The sequence below is a fragment of the Mesocricetus auratus genome, unplaced genomic scaffold (genome assembly GCF_017639785.1).
Source record: "Mesocricetus auratus isolate SY011 unplaced genomic scaffold, BCM_Maur_2.0 Super-Scaffold_100003, whole genome shotgun sequence".
Lineage (NCBI taxonomy): Eukaryota > Metazoa > Chordata > Mammalia > Rodentia > Cricetidae > Mesocricetus > Mesocricetus auratus.
The window spans coordinates 38,855,472-38,883,251 of NW_024429188.1; the positions used below are offsets into that span (position 1 = coordinate 38,855,472).

Consider the following 27,780-nt stretch of genomic DNA (forward strand, 5'->3'; position numbering starts at 1 on the left):
ATACCTTTAATCCCAGGGCTCTGGAGACAGAGGCAGACGAATCTCTTTGAGTTCAAGGACACCCTGGGTTACATGGGAGTGCATCAGTCTAAAAGAGAAACAAAGCTCACACAAAGGAGATCTCAGCACTTGAGTCCCATGCCTTTAATCCGAGCACTAGAGAGGTATATAAGACAGCTCTCAGAAGGCATTCAGAATTCAGTATTTGGGAAGTAGTTTCCATGCACATTGAGGTCAGGATTGCCCCAGCCCTGGCAGAGGTAACAGGTCTCTAGTAGCTGGACTGCTTTGCTTTTCTGATCTTCAGCTTGAATCCCAATATTTGTCCCTGGGATTTTATTATTCATGTTAAAGCCCTTTCTTCAGTCATTGTCATTAGATGACTTCTGTGAAGTTATCGGTGAGGAATCTGCAGTGAGCTTCCTGTCAGAATTAACTCATAAGGGGAAAACACTATTCTTGGAGTTAGAACATGCCACTCATTCCACACAATGCTTCCAATCCAGGTATTTTCTCTTCTGTAGGATATTCTGTCACTACATCTTCCACTGTATGTGTCAGTTAGGCTGCCCCAGCAGCATCCAGTAAAGCATGTCTCCCAAACACTATGGGATAATGGATTCCATTTTCCACCATGTACACAAAATCTCTGAGCACAGCATCATGACCAACTTTGGAGAAACTCTGCAGAATTTTCTCAGCTATCAAAGATCCTTCAACACCTACATTCTTGGCAATAGTCATTGCAACAAATTTGAGTGTTCTTTGAATAATTTCTATACCTACTTTCCTATATTCCTTATCATGTTTTAATGAAGCCAAGACTGGCATTCACTGAGGCAGACAATCCCCTCCTAGAAGAATGCCTTCTTCGATAGCTGCTCTTTTAGAATTGATAGTTTATTTTAACTGATTTCCCTTTTGTTTCAATATCACTTGTCCCTCCGACCTTAAGTACAGTTACTCCATCTGAAGATTCAGACAGTTGCTCATTCAACTTTTTCATTTCATATTCAGTAGCAGTGATGCATACCAGCACATTTATTTTTGAATACAATTTTTAGTTTGAGCTTTGTCAAATTTTCTTATCAAAAGCATAACATAATATATGATTACAATAATGTCTCCTACATTTCTTAAATCATGAGCTTGAAAATCTTCAAGATTTAGATTTAACCCCTCTTCTTTAAATACTGCACCACAAGTAACTATATCCATATATTTCTTCTGGTTCATTCTATTGTCCCCAAGCCCTGTAGCATTGACTGGTACAACATGAAGACCAACTTTTACACTGTTCAAAACCAGTGTACTTAGAGCTTGTATATCAATAGCTTTAATGATTGTAGCTAAGGGCTTCCAGTGAGGTCTGGCAATTTTAAAAGCTGGTACAATTGAGTGAACACAGAAATTTTCTTTTCACTAAACATAATACAGACATTTTTGAATTCACTTTTTTAACCTTTCTATGTGTTAGTAAAATATGGAGAAATATGGCTTCTATCCAATTTCATTCCTTCAATAATTTATAATTCAGTATTTTTCTACACTTCATGATTTTCATTGCTTCAGAAATGATATTTCCAATTTCTTTGTCTTCATTTGTAGAAAATGTATGAGACAGATTCTTCAGGGGCTGTCACAAGTTTAGACTGTTTGTTTGTTTAAATTCAGCAATTACAACATCAATAGCCAGCATCACACCTTTTCTGATTTCCACTAGATTAGTACCCTTGATCTTATCAAATCCTTGGCAATAGAACATGCCAGAATAGTAAGAGTGATGGTATCATGAACAATCTCTTCATTTCTGCTACTGACAACATCTTGAAAAACGTTAATTCAGATGTCTTCATACTTATTCTCTAAATCAATAGATTTTTCAACACTGACTCCATATTTTGTAATTTTGGGACTTCACTATCTCTGTTCAATAATCTCTGTTCCCACTTGAGAGGTAGAGGTACATGGATATCAGTGAGTTCCAGGCCAGACTGATCTGCAACAGGAGTTCCAGGACAGCCAGGACTGTTGCACAGAGAAACCCTGTCTCAGGAAAAAAATTAGAGCTAAAACATACTATGGATGAACAGAAACTGCAAACACATAGAGATGTAGACATAGACATGGACACAGAAGCAGACACAGACATAGATATTAATATAGATGGTATATCTATAGATTGTAGCTGCACAAATTACAGTACACAGGATTGGGATGAAGTAAGTTACTCTTATTGAAAAGAAACTAACTCACATGAGAAACTGATATCCCAGGGTCAGCCCTCTGAGAATGCAATATCATCTCTCTCCGAGACCATACTGGAACCCCAAGAGACTGCAGACAACCTCTCCTCAGGTCTATATCCTACCCCATGTATGCACCTGTGGTCATATCCAACTGTGACTGTGTATCACCAGTACCACAGGTACATAGTAAGATCTCTCCTAAAAATCCCCTTTTTCTCTAAAGAAAAGATTCAGACTTTATAAAAAACTAAATATAAAGATGGCAAAATTCAAGTATGTGCTAGGAAAAGGAAAAGTACGAACATACTCCCTCAAGATCTAAAGCCAGTAAACAATAAGAGCAAATGCAAGAACTGCATATCCAACCCTAGGGTGAAGGCAACACAGAGATTACTATAGAGTTGTCCTAAGCTGGAAAGTTTAAATCTTGTACCTAATATTTCTATCTAGGGAGAAAGAACAATTATTGTGACAGTCTAATCTTCAACCTCATCAAAGACCTGAGAAGGAAGATAACAATACTAGGGTAGGCAGGAAGTGCAGGTGACCAACTATCAAAGGTGTAACAAAGACAGAAACAGTAGGGTACCTGGACAGTCACCCAAAAATCTCACAGCAGTGTAGCGGCAATCAGCTTTGGCTAAGGCCTAGAGTATCAGACTGACTAACACAGAAGCAGGGAGGTAGAAAGGCTGTCTTACCCTGACTTGACAATAGTCAGCAGTCTTCTATGTTTGTCTCTTTCAAGCACAGTAGGACAGCATGTCCAAAGTCAACAGTCAAAGTGGTGGCAGTTCTTTGCCCAAGAGGCCATTAGCCTAGGAGACAACAGACTCCAGAGGGAGTGACACCAGTGCCCAACATTTTCTCGGGAATGCTTTGGTGCTGTCAGGAGCAATTGCGTCTCATGTCAACAGATGACTAATATTAAGACATTTAAATGTCATACTCTGCAGGTCTATGAAGTGTTTGAAAATAAAAATCTGTCTGACTAATCTCATAGATATAAGAATGTGAGTGAAAATATCTGTAATTCTTTTACAGTGTCTTCAGCTTCCCAAAGTAGTTTCACAAAGAAGATTACAGCACTATAACTATATACACATATATATGTGAATCTCTAAAGCAGAGGTAGAGTTGAAGTGTCTTAAACAGAGGTAGAATTGTATAGTACAACATATTGAAAATATACTAAATTGTGTCAATATACAAAATATTTTAAACACATGAAAAAGCATATGTACATAAAATATGATAAGGATATTTGTGCACCAAACATTGTAAATGGAAAGAAGATCTTACACAGTATTACAAAATGCAATATACATATTATCCAAGAAAGGAATACAACTTGATCGTACATAAGTTACAACATACAAGAATCTATAGCAATGCAACTTGTCTATAGCTAATAATTACTGAGGTAAATCACAAGAAAACATATTCATCTATCTATATGCCATTCTAACCATGTCTTTCCCATCCATATCCTAAACTTATCTAAAAGAGATACCCGATTCTGCACACCTTCTTCCATAGCCATCCCTAAACAATGGAAAGCCAACCCTAAACAGGTGTAAATTATCTCTTAATGTCAACAGTAGGGAAAGGAGACATTTTATCCTTAGAACTACTTCCTGCTGAAATGGAATGAAGATAATCTCATGGGATTCTGTAGGAAGAAAATTTTTAGAATAACGGAAGTCCCAAGTGGACTAGGTGTAACATTTGTACCTAGTCTTTGTTTGGCAGGAGATGCTTGACCTAATTTCTTATTGGAATCTCTGGCCAGAGTTTAAAACAAGGTGTACCATTTAAGCTAGCTAGTCTGGACTTGCCTAGAACAATATAGTCCTAAACCTGTTTTAGGGTGATAATTCTTAGTTCAAAGGCATCAATTTGCATCAAATGGAATCAATGAAGTGGGGCCCCATTTTCTTTCCGGAGAATTCAAAGATTCCTGTTAGGAAATTCTGTGTTCACTGTGGAGGATTTTAACATTAGCACAGAAATTTCAACTTTATAGTTACGCATACTGGGAAAGGCAACAATAAGGAAGATCATAAATATGAGGGGAATTAGACTTTCAGGGAAAGGACCAAGTTTACACAAATGATAGTCCCTAGATTTTGTTGTCTTCTGTCTTACATCAATTTGATTCTTGATATAATACAGAAACTCTGGATATTATTTTAACAACATGTTTAGATTTAAAGAAGGAGGGCCAAATCCAACTCCAAAGCCAGTGTTGGTTTAAGTGAATTGGGACTAAAAAGGTACTAGGAAGTAAAAAGAAATAGATTTTGTAAAGATACAGTGTAACAGAATTAGACATTGGTATCATATCTCAGATTCTTCTTTGTTTGATGGTTCTTTTTGGATGGCTACCCTCTCTTCTTTAGGCATCTACGCGTTCAGTGTCTTTTTGCTTTCTGGAGATGGCTTTCCCAGTTAAGACAAGAACAATACACTCTATTTTCCTTTGTGAGGTCTTCAGGCATCTTGTGGGATATTACGTGATGGATGACCTGTAATTTTTTTCATCAAGAGGTTTCTCCTGTTCAAACAAAATCTTGATCAACTTTGATGGTATCTAAAGCTTTTCATCTCCCATGGAAACAAAGGATAATCCCTTACCCTAAAGTAACACATATCCTGGTTTCCATAATGAGGTCAAAACATACTTGAAGTACACTGGCTGATTTAGTTCAGAAGATTTTTCTATTGTCCAATGTCTTTCTGCAGCTGTTTTTCCTTTCTCATTAGCATTAAGAAATTTTGGTGTTAATAGAGAATTATGTAATCGGGTTTTGGGAGACTTTGTTCCCCCTGCCTGTTTATAGAGCATGTCTTTTAAAGTACAATTAGATCTCTCAACCACTGCTTGTCCTGTAGGTTTTGTGGTATACCAGTTATATGCCTTATGATATAATATTTAAAAAACTGTTCCAGTTTGTTGGAGACATATGCTGAAGCATTGTCAGTTTTTATTAGTGCAGGTATACCCATAATGGTCATTACCTCTAATAGGTGTTGATAACAGAATCAGACTTTTTAGAGCTATGAGCAGATAGAAGATGTTATATTAGAATTGATATTTCTACAACATAAACAGAATAATAAAATAAAAACATATATAAGAAAAATTTCTGATTTGATTTTAAAAGGCAAATTAATGCTTCATCAACTAACAGGAAGGGACCCAGCAGAAATAATGAGGAAATTTCCTCCCCAGGGAAGGATAATGAATATTGGCAAAGGGCTTGCAGTAATTTTTGGGAATGATTAGCAACAATTATCCACAAAATGAGAGAATCAAATTCATAAAAAACAATTTGGATCCTCCCAAGTAGTATAAGAAAAACACCAATCTCTGGATTCCCTACATTTTATACTGATGCAAATAAACAGGTAAAGCAGGATATAAATCAGGAAATCTAAGTTAGGTGGTTCAAAGCCCTTATAACTCTGTATGAAAGGTGAAATTGAATGCTATTTTCATGGTACTTATGGATTTTTAGAGACTTTCAATATAGTTACTTACTCTCAATACACAGAGAGAGTCATCTTACACATTGAGACTGCTGAATTTATTCCTGATGATACAGAATTAACTTCACTTATGATATAATTACAAGAAACAATCATGAATAGGACTCATCCTCTGTATATGACACACATCAGATGCCATACAGGTCTTCCAGGTCCTCTATCACAAGGCAATGATCAGGTTTATTGTTTATTAATAGGAACTATTCTAGAAGCCTCATTACCAGTAGACAGTAATCCCAAAGGTATACATAAAAATGAAATTTGGGGAGTGCCAGCCTACGATCCCATGGCCAGAGAGTCTGGGAAACAGAACCTGCATTCAGTGGCTGATGGAAGAAGAGGCAGACTCCCACAGCTAAGCACTGAGCTGAACTCAAGAAAGCCAGTAACAGAGAGGGAGAACTGATGACCAAAGGGATTAAGACTGGGCTGGTTTAACCCCCAGAAATACCTGACCTGACAAGGTTAGCTCTTGAATCCCAGGCTGATACATGGGGATCCAACATGGGACTGATCAAGATCCCCTGAATGTGGGTGTCAGTGAGGAGTCCTAGGTAATCTATTGAGCCTTGGGTAGTAGATCAGTATTTATCCCGGGTATACAAATGGACTTTGGACTTCCATCCAACAATGAGAGAAGCACTCTCACCCTGAACACTTGGGGGAGGGTCTAGGCCCTACCCCTGGATGAAATTACAGACTATGGACAACCCAATGGAGGGCCTCACCCTCCCTGGAGAAATAAGGGGATATTGGAGGGGTTGGTGGGAGGGCATGGGAGGAGTGGAGGGAAACAGAGAGGGACCTGAATTGACATGTGAAGCAACCTTGTTTCTAATTTAAATTTACATTAAAAATAAATAAAATATCTATCCATTCTAATTGTTTGTCAGCTTCAGCTGATAGTTTCCTTGGACTATTTAAGTCCTTGTCCCCTTTTAGGGCCATTTTTAAATGTTTCAAGCCATGCTCTTCTACTCCAGTAATTGTCTATAGTTGAGAAATAATTTTTGAAGATCATTAAGAGTTTGATAACAACTTCTCCTAATCTAGATTTTTTGTGGTCTAATTTTTAGACCTATTTTATAACCTAAATAATTGATAGAACCTCTTCTTTTTATTTTTCTGAGATGATCTTCAATCTCCAGTGAGGTAAAACTTCCTTTATTTTCTCAAACATCTTTTCCAATGTTCCTTCTTCAGAATCAGCCAGCAATATATCATCCCATATAATGGTAAATTATGAATTATGGAAATTGTTTACAAATTATTCCCAAAGGGTTTTGTACAAAATATTGGCACAGGGTGTAACTATTTCACATTCCTGGTGTCAAGAACTTTCATTGATATCTCTTAACCGACTGAGAATTGTTATATGTAGGCACTGTGAAGGCAAATTTTTCCATATCTTTTTGTTTCAAAGGTATAATGAAGAAGCAATCCTTTAAATCAATGGCTATAATAGGCCATCCATTAGGTATGAGAGAAGGCAGGGCATCCCAGGCTGTAGAGAGCACAAAGGATGAATTACTTTATTGATGGCTGTCATGCCTGTAAGCATTCTCCATTTACTGCATTTCTTTTTAATGATTAAAACAAGGGAATTCCAACTGCTTGTTTATTCTGCGATATATCCAGAATTTAGCTGTTCCTGAACTAGCTTTTCTAAACCCTCTAGCTTCTCAGAGGTCATAGGCTATTGCCCTACCCCAACAGGTTCATCTGTTATCCATTTTAAGGGAAGGGCTTTTGGTTCCTCTGTAGGTCTGGTACTTGTATTCTGTTTATGTACAGCCTGAATGGTTGGTATCTGACTTCTCTAGTGCCTCACAATATTTTTTCTATCACCAAGAGCTTGTTTATGATTCATATCTGATACCGTAGGAATGTTAGTCTAGGAATTCCATTGCTGTAATAGATCACAACTCCACAGATTTATCACTATGTCAGTGGCATATGGCCTCAATCTTGATCTTTGTCCCTCTATCCCTATACAGTCAAGCCCTCTCATGCTCTGTTTTACCTAAGGTTCCAATATCTAAGAATTGAACATTTACCTCATGTAGGGGCCATCTTGAAGGCCAAGATTTTTGAGTTATAATGGTCACTTCAGCTCCTGTATCAAGTTTCCCCACGAGAACCTTGTCATTCATTTCTACTCTTAATTTAGGCTTTTGATCATTTATAAAAGTTTGCTAAAATACACGGTTTTCTTTTGTTTCTTCCTGTTACAATTGATTCATCCTCCATGGCTAATCTATCATCTAGAGTAGTGTCATTTTGTACATTAGGCACTGGATACGGTAATCATCCTAGCGAAGATTGTCCTACATACTAACTGGAAATGACCAGATCAATTTTGACATGGGAGCCTTTGAGAGTCCCCCCAAGGAGTTTCCAAATTGTAAAGGGTTTCCTTGCTTGTCACTGGTTGATCTACATTCATTGGTCCAGTGTCTTTGCCACATCTCCTACATATTCCAGAAGGTTGAGGTGTTCTGTTTGAGTCATTCCTAGCAAGGGCATTGTTTCTAGGAATACTTTGCCTACAATTTATTCTTAGATGTCCTTTTCTACCACCGTTAAAACATCTGGCATTTTGATGACTTTTAAACCTGTGGAGGTTACTTTTCCTATCCAAGATTCTGTGTCACCACAGTTAAGGCCTCTCATATTTTGGTGTCTTTCCACCCCTTTGGAGATGGCTTCTCCTACCCAAGCTTCATTGTCATAGTCATTATACTCGATGCTGGATATATACAAAACCCATTAATCCAATGGTGCTGATCTGATCTTTAAGGGTCAAATCACCTTTTTGTATTGTGGATTTGCATTCTCATAAGCTATGGATTCTATAAGTATTCATCTAGAATCTGCATCTGTTATCTGTAATTCTACTGCTCTGGACAATCTTTATAAGAATTCACTGTATTGTCCTCATGAATCTTGTACCACTTTGGTATAGGGTTCTCTTCTCTCTCCTGATTCATGAACCTTATCCCAAACATTCAAAGCTGCTGTTCAACATAGGGACAAGATGTGTTCATCATATACATCTTGAGTCTCCAGGTCAGCATAAAGACTCTCAGCAAGAATCTTATCTTGGGGAGCTTCATATCCTTTCTTTAAGCCCTGAAGTTCGAGGGCTTTTTCTTCTTCCCTTCATAAAGCCTTCCTTTCTATTTGAGATGAATATTTAAGTACAGCTGATATTGGTTGGCTACAATCCCTAGGGGTCACTCTATTACTTTTGCCCATGAATGGACCAACTACCTGACATAGGGAGACTGCATGCTATAAGAGACTACAGCCTTCTTAATGCCTTTAAGGATTTTATCTGTATTGACTCCCACCGATAAGCAACAAAGTCAATAGGGTGTTTTCGCATTGCTGATTATTCAGTCATAACCACTGGAAAAACCACAAGAGAGGATATAACAACCTTAGGAAGGTCTTTCCAGCATCTGAAAGTTGTAGGTAATGTTAAGTCTCTTTCATGACCTGTTATTTGTATCTCTGATTCTGATATATCAGGTTAAGGGTCTTCTAACTCCTGTAATATATTTACCAATGTTTCTCTGAGAGTATGAACTTCCTGAACCATATAAGTTTCTACAAATTTCACAGAATCGGTCACTTTACTATTTTCTTCATTTATATACGATTATAAACATTTAGTATTCTCATCCTTATATACTATCTGAAAGTCATGTAAGCTGCTTCCCAGAAACAGTGTTCCATCTGATAGCTTGTCATTATCCACAAACATGGAACAGATTTTTTCTGTCAATTTTCCTATATTTGATTTTTATTAATTGAGTCATCAGACATGGAACAAGTTGCTTTTGCTTGTCTGTTAATGCCATCTTACATTTTTCCTATTTTGGCCATTATGACAGCAGACATGGAACAAATTCTTCTAGTCGGCTATTTTTTCATTCTATGTTTTGAATTTTATTTGTTAAGTCCTTATAGCCATATCCAATATTCTCAATCCCTGTCATTAAATGTTCCATTCCTCCCATTTTGTTCTTTATATCTTCATTGCTGTGTTCGATATTTTTAATCCTTCTCTGTAATTCATCTTATTTTCTTGTAGGATCTGAATGGTTTGACAAATTCCTTATTCTTTGCTCTAATGTCATATCCTTTCTTTGGAGACACTTTATGGAGAATGAAACTAATTGTGAGTATTAAGAATAGCTATATTCTGAGCAGGTCATAATCCTCTTCAAAAATCCCATCCATATAAGAAGCAAAAAGTTTCCTAATACCATATATCATAAGATTATTTGCCATTGATATAGAGCAGCCAATTTTATTCATTATTATTAGCTTAAAATGCAAGGAATGGAATGCTTACCTTCAGTGATTTTTCAGCCTCCCGACTGTGGTTGTTTTTAGCTTTGGATTTCAACTTGCAGTAACTACGTTTTGTCAGCAGGTGGCACAGGTGTACCTTCCCAACAGAATATGGCCACGGATGGTTTTTCAGTTTTAAATCGAGCCTGTAAATTCTAACTAGTTTTCACATAAGCTTAGAACGAACAAGATTTTGTTAAAAGGAGGATGAAAATGCAGGGAACAGAGCATGCAGAGCAATTCGTGGCTGCCAGGCAGAGGTGACACCAGAAGCCACTGACTGGGGTGACAGGGGCACGGTGCATGGTGTCGGCTGCGGGTGGTCCAGCTGAGTGAGAAATGTCTGTTTGGGATGCTGTAGCCAGATGGGCATACCAGAGGATCTTAAGTGTCCCAGGAGTGGTGGTCATGCTTGCAGTAGTAGTGGCAGCCAGTGACTGTGGCGACTGGCAGTGCTGGCTGCAGGCAGATGGGTGGTTGGCAGTAGGGGTGACAGGACATGGGTGGAGGGCAAGGCAGGGGCTGGAGCTGGCCACTGGCACCTAGTAAGATCTCTCCCTAAAATAGATAATATATGATATATATATGTATTTATATATATATATATGTGTGTGTGTGTGTGTGTGTGTGTGTGTGTGTGTGTGTGTGTATGATATAGACATAGAATATTTCACACAACAGGTAGGGAATACACATTGTTTTTTTTCAGTAGTACATGTGTGCTAGCTAGTTTAATGTCAACTTGACTCAAGTTACAGTTGTCAGTGAGGATGGAACCTCAACTGAGAAAATGCTACCATAGCATCTGACTGTAGGCAAGCCTGGAGGGAATTTTCTTAATTATTTATTGATGGGGACAGGCTAAACCCACTTTGTGTGGGGCCATCCCTGAGCTAGTTGTCCTGAGTTCTGTAAAGTAGACTAAGTAAGGCACCAGAAGCAAGCCACTAAGCATCATTTCTCTATGATTTCTTTATCAATTCCTACCTTAATGTTTCTTCTGTGCTTAGGTTCCTGCCCTCACTGCTTTGATGATGACCTGTTATATGTAACTATGAGTGAAATAAACACATTCCTTCCTAAGTTGCTTTTTGTCACACTGTTTCAGAATAGAAATATTAATCCTAAATAAGACAACATGGAACTGTCTCCAAAACTGAAAACAACATAGGATACAGGACAAAGTTTATCAAATACAAAATATTGTCATTACTCCTTGTCTGATTTTGAACCATAATACAATAAAGCTAGAAACTAACAACCAAAGAAACTACAGAAATCATAAAATATTTAGAGACTAAGCAGTACATTTTGAATGAACAATGGGTAATGCAAAAATCAGAGGAGAAACTGAAAAATTCCAGAGGCAAATAAATATCAAAACATGTATATCCTCTCAGAAACTCTGTAGTCAAGGTCATGCCAAAAAAGAAAGTTCATAGTAATAAATACTCATATTAAAATCTGAGGTAATAAGTTACCCTATATTGTATCTTAAAAATCTTGGAAAATAATAAGCAGCTAACCACAAACACAATAGATGGCCAGAAATTTTATGTATGAAATTGACATAAAAAACAATATAAAAAACAACCAGAGTTGGTTCATTCAAAAAGTTATTAAAATATGTGGTGATATAGTATTTATCAATTAATAAAACTTGTCTGAAGAATCAAAATGCATAGTAGTCACAGACATAGAAACAGGGTACTAGTGGCACGTACCTTTAATCCCAGAACTCAGGAGACAGAGGTAGATGGATCTCTGTGAGTTCAGGACCACCCAGGGCTAAACACCAGTGAATCAGTCTAAAAGTGAAACAGAGCTCAAACCTTTAATCCTAGGACTAAAGAGGTATAAATGTATATAATGAAGAAGCAAAGATTCTCATGTGAGATTCTGTTTCCAGTCACAGGGAATACCAGATCTCCATTTCAGCCTTGGTAGAGGTAAGAGCTACTGGTCGGCTGCTTTTCTTTACTGATCTTCAGCTTAAACCCCAATATCTGTCTCTGGGTTTTTATTATGTGTGCTACAATATAAGATGTGACAAAAGAGAGATGAATGACAATTTATAAAATTAGAGATCAAAAGTGTATTACAACTGAGTCTAGTGAAAATTAAAACATCACTAAAATCTACCATGAAAACTTTAAAAGGTGTAATACCAGTTATTCTTAACTTGCTCTAAAAATAGAATATAAAGAAATGTTGCCACATTCCTTCTATGAAACCAGTATTATCTTGATAACAAACCCAAGTAAAGACACTACAAGAAATGTCAGCTACAGGCCAGTAGTTTTTGTCTTTGTTTGTTTGTTTAATGAATATAGGTGCAAACATTCTTCACTAAATACTTACAACTTAATTCAAGAATACATTAAGAATATTATGTATTATGACCAAGTTATCTCTTCATCCTAGAAATACATGGTTGATTCAATACATGCAGATCAATAAATCTAGTACACCATACATGCAAACTCAAAGACAAGAACTACATTATTATTTCATTCAACAATGAACAAGCATGTGAGAAAGTCCAACATATTCTCATGTTCTGGAGACTTTAGAAATAGATAGAATATCACTCAAAAAATAAATTCTATATACAACAGTCCTGCAGCAATCACTATTATTAATTTGAGAAAATGGGAACATTTCCTTTAAAATTAGATATGAGATAAGAATGGACAGAGACTAATCTAAATCAATTAGACAAAAAAGACATAAAAGGGATAACAACAGTAAGGGAAGCAGTCAAATTATTCCTATTTCAATATGACATTATTCTTATCTTGAAGACCCCAGTGAGAATTACATACTTACAGTAGAGCAGCATTATACACAATCAATACAAAATAGCCTTAATTTATGCTAATTGTTTATTCTCCATGAAAAATAGTAAGAAAAATATTCCATTCAAAATATTCCCACCAAATGAAGTATTTAAGAATGTTTCTAACTAAAGAAATGAAAGGTTTCTACAAAGAAAACTTCAAGGTATTGAAAAAGGAAATCATATAAGTTACTAGATGATGGAAATATTCCATATTTCTGGATATGTAATATTAATATTGTGTAAATGTCTGTCTTACAAAAATCAATATATAGAATCAACGCAATACCTATCAAAATCGCTGTCATATTTTACAGGTTTAGAAAACTAAGAAAAGAATTCATATGAAACCACAAAATATTATTCATAGCCAAAGTATTCCTAAGGATTAAGAACAGTGTTGGAGGTAATACAATATCCAACCTCAAATTGTGTAATAGTAATAAAGACAGCCTGGTAAAGTATGAAAATAGGTAGATAAAACAAATAGAATAGAGGACCTGGAAATATAAAAACAATTTTTAAAAAGGTTGAAAAATATACTTTGAATAACTACAGTCTATTCAACAATCATGCTGACAAAACTGGGTTGCTACCTTTGGAATAATGACATTAAATGTATATATTTCACACTGTATAATAATGAAATCAAAATGGATCAAAGACCTTAATTTTAAACCTGAAACTCTCAAGCTTTTAGGTAACTTAAATGATACCCTTCCTGATACTGAGTTAGGCAAAGCCTTTTAAAAAGGATCAACAGAATAGAAATTAACCTGCAGTATCAACAGATGGATCTACATGAAAACACAGGCCTCCATACAGCAAAGGAAACAATCAGTAGAGTAAACAAAAAACCCACAGAATGGGAGAAAATCTCTACCAGCCACACTTCAGACAAGGGCCTAATACTCCTAAGTTTACAAAGGATCACAGAAATTATGTTTCAAGAGAACAAAAAAAAATTGCCAGTAAACAAATATCCAAAAAGAAATACAAATGGTCAAAACATGGTTTTAAAGTGTGTTCAAAATCCCTGTCTATCAAAACAATGCAAAGTAAGACTATTTTGAGACACCACCTCATTTTAGAATTGAAGAAATATACATCTTATTTTCTGTTGATGCGGGGGTGCAAATAATACAGTGATTGTAGAAATAAGTTTGAGTGTTTCCCAAAAAATTAAAAATGGAACTAACATATTGATGGGGGATGTCCTTCTGCATGTTGTAAATATATGTTTCTCTCATTGGTTAATGAATAATTGTTGATTGGCCAGTGGCCAGGCAGGAAGTATAGGCAGGGCTACAGGACTAAGAGAATGCTAGAAAGAGGAAGCCAGAGAGGGGCCACCAGAGAGATGTCATGTAGTTGCTGAAGGAGTAATATGCTAGAGCATTACAAGAAAGCCACAGCCTTGTGGTAATACATAGTTTAATAGAAATGAGTTAATAATTGAGAGAGAGCTAGTCAATAAGAATCCTGAACCATCTACCAAACAGTTTACAATTAATATAAACCTCAGTGTGTTTAGTTGGGGCCAAACTTCTGTGGGACTGGGCAGAACATAAATTCAGTCTTTACCATATGACTCAGCTATTTCAACCGTGGTCATACACACAGAGAACTCCATACATTACCATATTTATATTTGCATACCCCACGCTCATTGATGCTTTATTCACTATTACAGATAATTATAATCAACCTAGTTGTTTATCTATAAATGAACAGATAACAATAATTTGGTATATATCATCTCCATCACTGTTTCTATATCTATGAATATAACTTACATTTAAAGAATCACAAAGTTTAAAATTATTAATGAAATTGGGGGAATTAAAATGTATAATATTAAGCAATGTTAAACCATCTCAGGAAAATGGAAATGCATGTTCTCTCTCATATTAAGAATCTAGACTATATGTGTCTGATGTTTTTATTTATTTGCAAGGTTTTTTCACATTGATGCTCACAAAATTAAAAAAAAAATAAATGGTGAAGTTTTTAAGCCCAGAAAAATATACAGATGCTCTGAAGATAGATCCCTTCAATGCTCCCTAGAATACTAATTCTTAGAGTACAAGAAACTATCAAAAAACATGGAAACAACCATCTCAGAGGATGTTCAAATATACAGTTTCATAATTAGGGCCTGTACACACTAGCCAGTCCACACTAGACAGTCTAGAAAATCTCAGCTGATATGTCAAAGGTGTAATCTCAGAAATATTACTTTACCATTGGAGAAAATTAGTGCCTATCTAAATGCTGTTCTGCTCTGGCATTAACAGCATATACCTTTGGGGAAGTGTGAGGTCTGCTGATTAGAAGAAATTACAAATAAACTTCTGATGTGTTTAGTAACATTCTGTTTATTGACTTTCGACCTATCATGTAATTACTAATATTGGTTTAGCAAGTTGATCAGATATGTAAGTAAATCAAGAAACTTATGAATAGCTTTCTTTTTATGGTATTATGATGTATATCACAGCCCCTGGCCTCACATTCCAACAGTTCTTCAGTGTAAGCATTCTTATCAATGAAACCAAAAATTTAGGAATTTTGATGGCTGTTGGGATGACTCAGTAGTTAAAAACACTTGCTGCTCTTGCAGAAGACACAGGTTCAGTTCCCAGTAGCCACATGGTGACTAACAGCTGTTTGTAACTCCAGTTCCAGGGGCTTGGACATCCTCTTCTGACACACATGGTGCACCTACATACATGCATGCAAAACACTAATACTAATAAAATAATCCTTTAGAAAAATTCAGCAAATTTAGAAAAATCAGAGTTCTCTTTAATGGAACTAAGAGAAATTGTTGTATGGAAGATGACCTAATAGCTTTGCATGGAAAGGGAGGTCATTAAATAAGCATATGCCACAGATCTGCAGTCCACCTCCCATCTCTGATGTAACTTCTTAAAGACAGTCACTCTGCCTCTTTATCTCCTGTACCCTTAATACTTACAATAATGGTGAGCACATTTAGGTCCTCAAAATCATTGCTGACTGAGTTGGATACTTAGGTTTTCTTGCCAGCTAATGAGGTATACAATGAGAGCTTGAATAATGTTTGGCAAAGGTAATGAAAACAATTCCCTTCTCCAAAGCTTAAACTTTAAAGAAAAGTGGGGCATGTTAGTTTACTATGAGTTCTATAACAACCTCAAACTAGGTGGCTTGAAAAATCAAAAAATTTTTATCTCACATATCTGGAGCCAGAAGTCTAAAATCAAGGTGTTGGCATACTACTGGCTTTTTCTGGGTGCAAAGAGGGAAATTACTTTCCATGACCCTCCTGCTAGTTTCCTCAAGTTGTCAGCAACCATAGGACAACTTTGACTTGTGAGTCATCACTTCAGTCTTTGCCCACGCCTCCACACTTCTCTGCTCTGTGTTTGGGTCTGCATTTCTCACATGATGATGTTATCTTTAGACATATATAAAAGCCAGTTTCCTAGAAAAGTTAAATTCACAGCTTGCAAAATGAGAACAAGGAAAAAATATTGGTTTATATGGACCCATCTGCTGTAGTGTATAGTCAGAAAGTGTGATCCATTTCACCTACAACTCAAATGAGTTCCCAGACAAGAACAGGCATCCAGAATAACCAGAACATTCCAGAAGCAATTAATCCAGGCCCCTGTCACTAGAAGTCCTGACTACAGATAACTCCACTTTACCATAGGAGAAACTATGAGAAAAAGAACCATATCTCTAAGTGGCAATGTGTCTGCATAATTAGCACAGGATCTGGCATATGTCATGCACTCAACTATTATTTGTAAACTTATTTCACCTAATGAATTTTATAACTTCCCTTGCTGTTTTTTTTGAGACAGGGTTTCTCTGTGGCTTTGGAGGCTGTCCTGGAACTAGCTTTTGTAGACCAGGCTGGTCTCGAACTCACAGATATCTGCCTACCTCTGCCGCCGGAGTGCTGGGATTAAAGGCGTGTGCCACCAACGCCCAACTTTTTCCCTTGCTGGTTTAAGAATGTCCTTCTATCATTTGGTCAACAGACAACTGACCATATCTCCATTAAGTGGCCTGAGAGCCAGTGGAGTAGAGATAGAGTATAGGTAAGCATTGTAACTTTTTATGAAATGAGACAAATACTCAGAGATTCCAGCTGCTAGTAGGAATCCTTAGGATATCACATTACTGAAAAATAACAAAAGTGAAAGAACCCCCAATATATTTTAGCACACTTACTTTGTCCACACAGTTAGCTCAAGGAGCCTATCATCAAGGAACCAGTTTAAGCAACTTCATAAATATCAGAATAATTTTTTTTTGCATTTGAGGCCAGAATAAGGAGTTAATAGATTTTCAAGAAACATCTAGAGTCTCTAAGCTAGAAGAGAATGGGGGCAGGGTAGAAAAACTAATTCTTCCAGCTTAGTCCTAAAAATAGTTTTCTAAAAATTGCAATCACAAGTAATGGTAATGCCAAAACATCTTACTTTGAAGTGAAGAGTCTTTGAGGTCACCAAAAAGGAGACGTGATAGACAATTCAGATGACTGCTAATTATCTCTGCTTCCTATAGTTACTATAAATCTAATCCTTTTTGAGTGTGTAATCTCTATTGTAACTTTATTTGAACAACTTAAATGTGATAGGCTATTATATCTACAATTAGTTTACAAAAGACTGCATTCTGTATTAAGAGTGCTCTCTCTTGCTCTTTCTTGTTTTCTGTAACCAGATGTCATTTTGTAAACTACCTAATAAGGAAGCCCAAATAGCAGGGAACTAATTGATGGAGACAGATGGCCAACAGGCAGTGAAAAACTGATCCCTGACAACATCAGTGTATGTGAGATTGAAAACATCTTTCCTTGTTCAAGCCTTGAAGTATTCCCAGTGCTAGATGACTCTACAGATTTGTAATAGTCCTTAAGATCATGACACTTAGCTAAAATTTACCTGGTTCTCATTTCATGAGAACAGTAGATAATAAATATTGTTTGAAGGGGATAAATTTTTAAGCAAGGATAGGTAATTTGAAAAGAGTGGCCTGATAATTCTTGAATGTATCATTTTTTGAGTAGAACAGGGCAACAAATTGATAGAATGAATATTCAACAAACAAGGACACCCTTGAATTTGTGCTTCAGGGAATTATGATGTTACTTATTCTTCTAGGTGTTGACATTTGCCACAAACTGTCACTAATTTCCTGTATGCCTTAAAAACTTATTTTCTGTTATATAACCTCACAGTGGAAATCAATAACCAAAGCAGTAGGTGACATACCAATATAGGACGTAGTAATTTTTAGGAAATCCTACAACACTCACAAGCTTAGCATAGTGCCCATTCTTTCAAAACTCTACATGGCAGTTAATTCTGACTGCAGGGACAGAAACTTCAAATTAATTTAAACTGAGATAGAAGAATATATAAGGCACATACCTGTGTAGGATACAAATTACTTTGGGAATAGCTCTAGCCATGGTATAACTGGATCATATGGCAGTTATATTTCTAGCTTTTTGAGGAAACTCCACATTGGTCCCTATAGTGACCAAACCAGTTTGCACTTCCATCAGTGTTCAATGAGTGTTCTTCCCTCATATCCATGCCAGCATTTGTAATATTTTTTTAACTTAGTCATTCGAAACAGGTAAGTTGGAATCTCAGTCACTTTAATCTCCATTTCCCTGATGGGTAAGAAAGTTGCACACTAAAAATAATATTTCTCAACCATTTTTATTTCTTTTTTCAAGAACTCTCTGGTTAATTACATGCTCCAATTTTAATTGCATAATTTGTTTTCATACTATTTGTTTATTAGATTTATTTTTTAGTTCTTTGCACATTCTACACAGTAACCTTATGTTACATGTTATCATAATGTATTATACTGTGCTGTGATAAAAAACTTTGACCAAAAGTGTCATGGGAAGGAAAGAACTTATTTCATCATACAAGGTACAGTCCTTCACTGAGAGAAGCCATAGCAGGAACCTGGAGATAGGAACTAAAGTGGAGAGAGTAACTGAAGCAGAGATCATCGTGGAATGCTGCTTGCTGGCTTGCTCTCCTTGGTTGCCTCAACCTGTACAGTTCAGTGCCCCTTGTCAGCATTAGGATCTCCCACACTAATCACTAGCCAAGAAAATGCCCCCACAGACTTGCTTAAAAATCAATCTGAGAGAGGCATTTTCTCCACAGAATTTAGTATCACAACAGAAAACACACTAAAATAGTTCTATATTCAGTAATTCGCTGAATATGTGTATCAGCTACAGCAGTTTTCTATTAGAAAATTTATGGCCCTATATTGTTTGTAGAATTTCTGATGTGGTTTTAAAATATCTTAACTCTTTAGACATTCTCTGAAGTTTAGGCAGATAGTTAACAAAGAATGTGTTAAGATTAGAGAATGATTGCACTTATTGCGGTTAGTGTAATTATCCAAAGGAAAATAGTTTCCTTCCCCAGCATGAGTGGCTTTATTTTATTTTAAATACCTGAAGTTATGCTTCCTTGAGCTATTTCTTTCATAAACTCATGGGAGAAGTTAATTAATGGCATGATAATAAATTTAACATAATGTATTCTTATTTCATTTAAATTAATCCTTTGATATAATAGGTTAATTTAACTTCTCTCTTCTTTGGTTTTTATTAGGCTTAGGTTAAACCTTAAGAGAGACAAAAAGGAAATATTTGCACTGCAAAGAGTAAAATACTCATTATTCTGTTTTGGGCAATTTTATGTAACTAAAGTGTGCTATAATAAAACACAAGCAATAATGCTCATATTTTTCATGGTTTAGTAAGCATTTTGAACTCAGGTAACATTCTTTATAGCTAGTTTTATGTTTCACTTTGCTTTGTTTTATCTACCACTGAAATACTACATGATAATTTTAAAATCAAACTATTAATTAGATTCCATTTATCACTTCTAAAAGTAATCTGTTTGAAAAACATAAAAGCCCAGATTTTGTAGTACCTCCCTGTAATCCAAGCATTTGGGAATTGCAGGCAGAATGATCAGGAATTCAAGGTCATCTTTGGCTACATAATATCTTTGAAGACAACCTGAAATATTGTAAGACCTCATTAAAAAAGAAACAGGAAATAAAGAAAACTATAAGATAGAAAATAAAAATTATGACAAAATTATATGGTTTTAGACATATTTTAATTTTGCATTTAGACCTTAGTCTCATAGCTGAACTTAGAAAGTTTGTCATTTTGTGCTTTTGTAACCAATCTCCCAAATTTATTATTTAGTTTGTTTTTTATATTTCTGCAACAAGTCTCCCCAAATTTAGTGTTTAGTGGCCTAAACACCAAATATTTTTTGTATCACAGTGTCTGAAATTAGTGAATTATAGGTAGTTCTGGCTGAGAGTATCTTTTTTCTACGTAAATTAGAAACAAGCTTGTTTCACATGTCAATCCCAGCTCCCTCTATTTCCCCTCCTCCCCAATCCCCGACAAGCCCCCGGCAACTCCCAAGCCAATAACCACTCCGCTCCCAAGGGAGGGTGAGGTCCTCCATAGGGGATCTCCAAAGTCTGTCATATCATCTGGGGTAGTGCCTAGGCCCCTCCACTATTTGTCTAGGCTGAGAGAGCATCCCTCCATGTAGAATGGACACCCAAAGTTCACTTGTATGCTAGGGATAAAAACTGACCTACAATCCAAGACCCCATAGATTGCCTAGGTCTCCTCACTGACACCCCTATGGAAACAGAAGCAGTCATCAAAAGACTCCCAACCAAGAAAGCCCAGGTCCAGATGGACTCTTTGCAGAATTCTATCAGAAATTCAAAGAGGAGCTTATACCAATTCTTCTCAAAGTTTTCCATGCAATAGAAGCAGCATGGTCTTTGCCAAACTCTTTCTTGTTGCATGAGATGCTGAGAAAAAAGTATATTCTTTTGTGTTTGAGTGAAATGTTCTGAAGATACATGTTAGGTGCATTTCAGTTGTAACCTCTGTTAGTTCCCATATTTATGTGTTTATATTTTCTCTGCAAGACCTATCCATTTGTTAGAGTGGGATGTTGAAATCTGCCACAATTAATGTGTGGGGTTTAATGTGTGATTCAAGCTTCAGTAATGTTTCTTTTACAAATGTGGGTGTCTATGTATATGAAATGTAAATACTCAGAATTGAGACTTCATCTTGATTGATTTTTCCTTTGATGAATGTAGAATTCCCTCATCAATATCTTTTGATTAATCTTATTTAAATTAATTTTATTTAAATTAAAAAGCCTTATATTACATACTAATCCCAGTTTTCTCCCCCTCCTGTTCTCCTACTTCTCCCACCATCTCCCCATCCCACCCTCCATCCACTTCTCAGAGAGGGTGAGGCCTCCCATGGGGTATCATCAAAGTCTGTCACATCATTTGAGGCAGAAACCGAGGCCCTCCCCCGAGCAGCTAGGCTGAGAGAGTATTCCTCCACAGGGAATGGGCTCTAAAAAGCAAGTTCATGCATTAGGGATAAATACTTGTTTCACTACCAGTGACCCCACAGACTGTCCAAGTCCCCCAACTGACACCCACTTTCAGGAGGTCTAGTTCAGTCCTATGCAGATTCTCCAGATGTCAGTCTGGAATCAGTGATCTCCCACTTGTTCAGGTCAGATGTCTCTGTAGATTTCCCCAACATGGTTTTAGCCTCTTTGCTCATCACCAAAAAGCTTTTGATTAAGCTTAATTTAATGTCTATTTTGTTAGATATTAGACTAGCTACACCATCTTGTTTCTTAGGTCCATTTGATTAGAAAACCTTTTCCCAACCCTTTACTCTGATGTTATATCTTTCTTTGTCTTTGAAGTTAATGTGTGTTTCTTTTATACAACAGAAGGATGGTACTGCTTTTGTATCCATTTTGTTAGCCTGTGTATTTTTATTAGCAAATTGTGTCAAATGATATTAAGAGATATTAATGAGAAGTGATTAATTCATGTTATTTTTGTTATTGCTGCTGCTGTTGGTGGTGGTAGTAGTAGTAGTAGTAGTAATAATGTGTGTGTGTGTGTGTGTGTGTTTACATTCTTTTGGTTTTGGTGGTGTGAGATTATCTCTTGTATGTGTTTTTGTGGGTACAGCTAATTTCCTAGGCTTGGAGTTTTGCTTCAAGTACCTTCAGTAAGGCTGGATTTATGGATAGATAATTTTTATATTTGTTTTTGTCATGAAATATCTTGTTTTCTCTGTCTATGGTGATTGAAAGTTTTGCTGGATATAGTACTCTGGGCTGGTATCCTTGGTCTCTTAGTATCTGCAAAACTTCTGTCCAGGCCCTTCTGGATTTATAGTTTATGTTGAGAAGTCAAGTATAATTCTGATAGCTCTGCCTTTATATGTTGCTTGACCCTTTTACTTTTCAGCTCTTAATATTCTTCCTTCATTCTATATGTTTAGTGTTTTGGTTGTTTTTGACCCAGTATATTTGGTGTTGTGTAAGCTTCTTTTGCTTTTATTGGCATGCCTTTCTTTAAATTAGGAAAGTTTTCTTCTATGCTTCTGTTGAATACATTTGTTGTGACTTTTAGTTAAAATATTTTTCCTTCTTCGATTCCTATTATTCTTAGTTTTTGTCCTTTCATGGTGTCCGTGATTTCCTGGTTGTTTTGTGTTAAGAATTGTTGGATTTAACAATTTCTTTAAGTGATGAATCTATATTCTCTATTGCATATTCAAGGCCTGAAATTCTTTCTTCCATTCCTATTATTTTGTTGGTGATGCAGCAGCTATAGTTTGTGTCCACTAATCAAAGTATCCAGTCCCAGAATTCCCTCAGTTTGTGCTTCCTTTTTTGCTTCTATTACAATTTTCATGTCTTGAACAGTTTCTTTAACCTGTGTGATATTTTTTTACAGCTTTCTTGTCATGCTTTAAGGGACTTATTGATTTCTTCTAATTTTTTGTCTTTTCCTCCATTTCCTTAAGGGAATTTTTCATTTCCCCTTTAGGGCCCCTATCATCTTCATACGGTTTCTTTAAGATTATTTTCTTATGCTTCAGCTGCATTTGAATGTTCTTGTCATGCTGTCATAGAATTGTGATGTTCTAGTGGTGCCACTGCCCTTTTATTGAATTTGCTTCTTACACTAGCATTTAGGCCTCCAGATTTGGGATGATTATAGGTCTGAATGTTGATTCTTATGTTTGTCTTTGTCGGATTGGCGTTTTGTTACATTGTTTTCTGTTTCCTTTATTGCTTTCTTGCATAAATAGTCAAGGGTTTTGATGTCTGGCAGGTCTTCAGGTCCTGTAAGGTGTCTCAGCTGAGGTTTGTGAGAATTTGGGTATCTAGATCCAGTCTGGACTCATGGGCTTACTGAATTTATTTTGTTAGATATTAGACTAGTTACACCATCTTGTTCTTTATCAGGATTGTACTAGTTATGCTGAGTCTTTTGACTCTATACATACACTTTTAGGATTGCTTTGTTGTTTTCAACAAAATAATTTGTGATTTTGCAGGGAAATAAATGCAATCAGTAGAACAAGTTGGGAAGAACTGAGATCCTAGAAAAATTAAGTCTTCCTATTTATACACATGGAATTTCTCTATGATACAGATCTTGGATTTTTCTACCACAGTTTGGTCATTTTTTTCCTATAAATGTTGGATGTTTTAATAGAGTCGTATCTAAGCTTTTCATTTCTGGTGTTTTTGAAGTTTTAATTTCCAACTTTTCATTACTGACATATACAAATAAATTAGATGTTGTATTGATTTTGTACCCTGTAAACATGTTATAACAAAGTTTTAAAAATAACGTATTTCCATGTAATTATTGTATGTGCACTTCCTTTAAAATCTATACTGATTTAACTTCCTTTCGTTATATTGTTGCATTCGGTAGAGACTTTAATAAGTTTAGGTTGCTTTTTTAATCCAATAATGAATGTGTTTTTAAAATATTTTAATACTCTGTTAAGGATAAATTTAAATTAAGTAATGCTATGTACCCATGGGGATTTTACTTCTTTCATTTCACTGCATAATGCCCCTCTGTGGCAATGTTTATTACTTTGAAGTATGTTTTAGCTGAAATTAATAAAGCTACGTTAGCTTTACTCAATGTTTTCTAGCTTTCATCAGACTTTCTTCTCCTGTACTGTAACTAGATTCTAGTAACCATTCTACTCTCTGCTTCATTGATTTCAGTGTCTTAGCGTCCATATATAAGTATGAATGTATAGCATTTTTTTCTTTCTGTGCCTGACTTAATTCACTTAATATAATATGCTCCAAATGACAGAACTTGATTCTTTTCAGTGAGTGACTAATATTCTATTGTGGATACACACTATATTTTATTTATCAGTCAACCACAACTGGAGGATAGCAAATGCTGGCTACTATCAATAGTACTACAATAAACAAGCAAGTGTAGATGTCTTTTCACGTAATGGTTTTCATTCCTTTAGCAAGATCACTAGATTATGTCAGGTTTTTTCTTTTATTTGTTTGTTTTTGAGCCTTCATTTTGTTTATCATTAATGTTTGCATATAATGTAAGGGAGATTCTCTATGTCCACATTAATTATATTAAATGAAATTACATACAAATTTAATATATATATATATATATAAAGAGAGAGAGAGAGAGAGAGAGAGAGAGAGAGAGAGAACGTGCACCTGAGTACAGGTGCCCATATTGGCTAGAAGAGGGCATCAGATCCCCTACAGATGGAGATACAAGTGGTTGTGAGTTTTCAGACTTGGTGCTAGAAACCAAACTCAGGTCCTCTGGAAGAGCAGTAAGCACTCTTAGTGACCTAACTTTTCTCCAGCTCTTCATTATGGTTTTGATTTGCTCTTGCTTAATGATTAGTCATGCTGTGATTTCTTTCATAAATTTGCAAATCTTTCTTATATAATCTTTTCTGAGAATTGTCTATTTGGGCCATTCATTCATTTTTTATTCAACTATCATTACTTATTTGATGTTTTATGAACTTCTTACATATTTGGGTAGTTAATCCCCTGTTAAAAGTATTATTAGAAAAAAATTCCATTCAGTAACAAGTCATTTCATTTCTTTCTCCCTTCTTTTCTTCTTTCTTTCTCCTCCCTCCTTTCTTTCCAGCCTCTTTTCTTACCTCCACTCTGTGATACTCCCCTGCCATTGCTCCTCCTCCATCACTATTCAGAAAAGGGAAGACTTCCTATGGATATAAACAAAACATGACGTATCAAGTTTTACTAAGACTAAGCACCGCCCCTACACAATCTGCCTGACATACTGGATATGCCAGGGTAAGGGTAACACTGAGATTGTGGGAATGGCCAACCAATGACTGGACCAGCCTGAGACTCATGCCAAGAGATGAACCTACCCTTGATAGTTCCTGGAGTGCCAGGACCTAGAACCTGTATGGTTCAGAAGCATACAGTAGAACCAAACAAGACTGAAGAAAAAAGTGTCAATGTAATGTCTAACAATATTCTGCTGTACTCATAGATTGATACTTAACTCAAATAGTCACTAGAGAGACTCCATCAAGCAGCTAGTGGAAACAGATGCAGAGACCCACAGCCAAACTTTATGCAGAGCTCAGGGAATCTTGATGAAGAGAAAGAAGAAGGATTGTAGGAGCCAGAAAGGTGAAGGACATCACATAAAAAGAGAATCAACTAACCTGAGCTCATAGGTACTCACAGAGACTTAACTGACAACCAGAGAGCTTACATGGGACTGACATAGGCTTCTTCTTATATGTGACAATTGTGCAGTTTGGTCTTCTTGTGGGATCCTAACATTGGAAGCAGAGGCTGACTCTAAACCTTGTGCTGACTTTTGGGACCTTAGTGCTCATTTCTTTTCTTTAGAATTTCTATTAAGACAAATGTTGCTTTATTGACTTCCTTAAATTTTATGTACTTAGAAAAAATGTCTCCTTCATTGCCCTCTCGCTTACAATGTTTGTAAACCACCTACCAAAACTCTGGTCATGATCATAGGGAAGTTTCCTCATAAATGATAATGTGCTTTCAAAACTTAGAAGTCTTATGAGCTAGAGACATGAGTTGAAGGCAATCTATGCTTGATATGTTTACAACTCTGGGTTTAATACATGTTATTAAATAACACAAGTTATTATAGTACGTCTTAATGAAAGCCAGGAGTCAGCTAGATGAAATGTGGTAATATCTTGTTTAGAGTCTAACAAATAAAACTTGCCTGAAGTTCAGAGGGTAGAGCTAGCCACTAGCTAATCACAGTGATCTGGAGTTCTGTACAGACAGACAGAAAGTGAGATGGCTGGGTGCAGAGTCTGATGATTTTGAAGAGGTAAGAGCTCTAGAAGCTGGCTGTTCTGCTTCTCTGATCTTCAGGCAAGCTTCCTTTGCTAGAGTATAATCAAGACATCACCATAAATACACATTACCTTTCTTACCAAATTTGGCAATAAACACCTTGGTCACAATATCTTCCAGTATGGAGTACTTTTTTTCATATATTTAGAATTGCATGATTTTTAAAATCTGAATTTCCTTTCCCAGGTTTTGACAAACTTTGGCCATTATTTCCTTGAATAAGATTTCATGTTTTTCCCCCTCACTATTAAAATATTACTACAAAGGTTGTCCTTTCTTCATTCATTTTACTTTTTATTGGATGACTGCAAACTATATACTTCAGGTTTACTCACTCTTCTATTTGATTAAATATTCTGTGGAAACTTTCTAATCAATTTTACAGTTCAGTTACTCTTTTCTTTAGATACAAACATCTATTTGATTCTTGGTCATATTTTCTATGCTGGAGACTGGAGTAATGGTTCAGCGGTAAGAAGAGCTATCTGATCTTCCAGAGGTCCAGCACCCACATGTTGGCTGGCAACTCCGGTCTCAGGGAATTTAATGCCTCTTCCAGCCTCTGTAGTCATCAGGCATGTATGTGGTATACAAACAAGTGTATAGCCAAAACACTTACACATAAAATAGCAGGTTAAACAATTTTAAAAATTCCCATGTCATGTTTACATTTAATGCTAGCTTGAGAACATATGCTATTTCTAATGGTTATTTTTAATTATTTGTCAGAGACCTGTCCATTTCTTTTTTTCAGGAGCTCATTGCACATCACTCCTGGTAGTATCTTCTGCAGAACTGAATATCCCATTTTTCAACAACAGCAATCTGTTCCACTTTCTTAGGTGTAGTAACAAACATCTAAACATGCTGGTACAGGTACCCTAAAAAGTACATATGCTAGACTCCATACTCAAACTCTTCTCCCTCTCTACAGAAAATACTCCTGATTAGTACATCTTATGACTGTGATTAGCCATGTTGGCAACATAAAAACACTTAATACGTTTTTTAATCCTTAACAGCTCTAAACTACACAGTTTCCTTCACCATCCTCTTAAATGAGATGAGGTCAAAACCAGTGTGTTGGGAGAGCTTCCAAAATCAGTACTGAAAATGGTCACTACTCTGATCTTTGCCCTCAAGGATGTCACAAGCATGAGCATTATCTCAAAATGCTTAGATATGCATACTAACTGAAATGTAGAATGCAATTTATCTTCTTACCTATTCAATTGTCAATTCATATGCGGGGGCTTAGCAGATAGAGGGAAAGGAGAGCTCCTATATATTAGGAGTAGGTCTTTGGAAATGGGATACTATGGAACTGTTAGTCTGGGGAAACTGACTTTTTTATTTTGTACACATTTATGTTAGAATTGCATCACTTACCTCTTACACATCCTCCATCCAGGCCCTCCTGGGGCTCCTCCCACCAACCTCCTCCCAT

General features: G+C 36.1%; 1 pseudogene; it reads right to left on the bottom strand.

Moving 5' to 3' along the window:
• Window positions 1–465: 465 nt before the first annotated feature.
• On the bottom strand, window positions 466–27,780 carry LOC101833952 (annotated as a pseudogene).